Here is a 1998-nt window from a genome sequence, read left to right on the forward strand (position 1 = left end):
GTCATTGGAAAGAGTAGGGGAATAGAAGGACCCAGAGCAGACAGGAGCTCCATAAGAAGACCAACAGAGCCAAAAGATCTGGGCCCATGGGGTCCTGCAGAGACTGATGCTCCAACCAAGGACCATGTATAAAGAGGACCTAGACCCCCTGCTCAGATGTAGCCCATAGGCACCTCAGTCTCTATGTGGGTTCTCTAGTAAGGGAAGCAGGGGCTGTCACTAACATTGAGTCTGTTGCCTACCTCTCTGATCACTTCCCCCTGGTGGGGGACATTGCCAGGCCACAGAGAAAGAGGATGCAAGCAGTCCTAATGAGACTTGATAGGCTGGGGTCAAATCTAGAGGGAAGAGGGGTTCCCCCTTTCTGAGAAATAGGGGAGGGGAACTGGGAAGAGAGAGGGAGGATGGGACCAAGAAGAGACAGAGGGAGCGGGCTATAATCAGGATGTGAAGCAAATAAATTATAAAAAAAAAAAATAAAGTTAAATAAACAAAAAGATAGATGTAGCAAAGTTGGACCTGCAAAGATGGAGGCAGAGATTGGAGTGATGGCACCACAGCCAAGGAATTCCTGGAAGAGGCAAAGAACACTTTCTCCTTCTTAGTTCTCAGAAGGTACCACCCCTACAGCAGATTCTCTATCCTAGACAAGTAGCCTCCAGGATATGGAGACATTCTATTGGCTGAGACCACAGTTCTGTTTCAGTAGCCCTGGTAAGATTCAGTAGAACAGAGGGAAGATTTATTTATTTTATTTTTTTAAAACCAGGCGGGCACCCTGACTTAGGTATAAAATATAAAGTTCAGACTTCATCTTGCCTAGGGACTGACAGATGGGATTTGGAGATAAGTGGGCTAAATATGGTAACTTGTGAGCTTGACAGAGAGGCACAGGGGAGCAATGTGGTCCCAGGATGGTCAAACAGCAAAGCTTGGTCATGGTCGTAGCTTTGTCCTTGCCACAGCAAGTTGCCTTACCATCTAGGTCCTCATGTCATAACCAGCAAAATGCATTTCTTTTTTTTTTCCTTCTGTTTAAAAAAAGGTGTGTGTCTGCTGAGGCCATAAGAGTGTGCCAGATACCCTGGAGCGAGAGTTTCAAGCAGTTGCACGCTGCCTGACATGAGTCCCGGCAACGCAACTGTGGTCCTCTGGAAGAGCAACAAGTGCTCTTAACCACTGAGCCATTTCTCCAGCACTCCTGATGAATTTGTAGAGCATCTCTGGTCTGCATCTGCAGCTGGCCGTGGTTTTCTTTTGACATCTTCAGAGGTCTGTGCATGAGCCAAAGGCCAGAGGAGAATACACTGAATATAATGATGACCAGGAAAACATTTCTGAAATTGCTATTGATCTGCTGAGCCTAACTCAACAACTTAAAAACTTAACATGTGCCCCTCCACTGGTTTTCCTTGGCATTGATCCCTAGCTTGAATGACACTGTTGGGGGGGGTGTGTGAGAATGATGAGGCGTGTTTGAGTATGTGGTAGGTCCAAACTGATTACTTCTGAGGATGTCTCAAGTTTAATTCATGGGAGGTGTGTGTGTGGGGGGGGGGGTCAGGAGGGAATCACAAAAAGGAGAGTTTAAATGAAGATAATTTTTGGTCTGCTAAAAAATAGATTTGTACAGAAAGGCCCAAAATAATGCATAATTGGCAAGCTTATTGTCAATTCTGCTACTTCGGTCTCTGCAGAATTATATGTCACTTAGATAAACTGCTATAAATAATTATCGGCTGTGCAAAAATTAGATGCAGACAGAGAGAAGCGAGTGTCCTATGGGAGTTGAAACTCTGAAACGACCAGACTTGGAAACCGTTCATCGCCTCCAAGGCTACCCTACATGAACCCGAGAGGTACAGCCTCCCTGCCCCCCAGAGTGATTGTGGAAGGGTAGGATTGTGCCAAGGGCTAAAGAAATCCAAACCCAGAAACAATGGTGCCTGAGTCAGAAATGGGCCGTTGAAGTTATGCATCAAAAACCTGTTCCACTCA

The sequence above is a fragment of the Psammomys obesus genome, unplaced genomic scaffold, assembly GCF_907164565.1.
Source record: "Psammomys obesus unplaced genomic scaffold, mPsaObe1.curated_primary_1811, whole genome shotgun sequence".
Taxonomy (NCBI): Eukaryota; Metazoa; Chordata; class Mammalia; order Rodentia; family Muridae; genus Psammomys; species Psammomys obesus.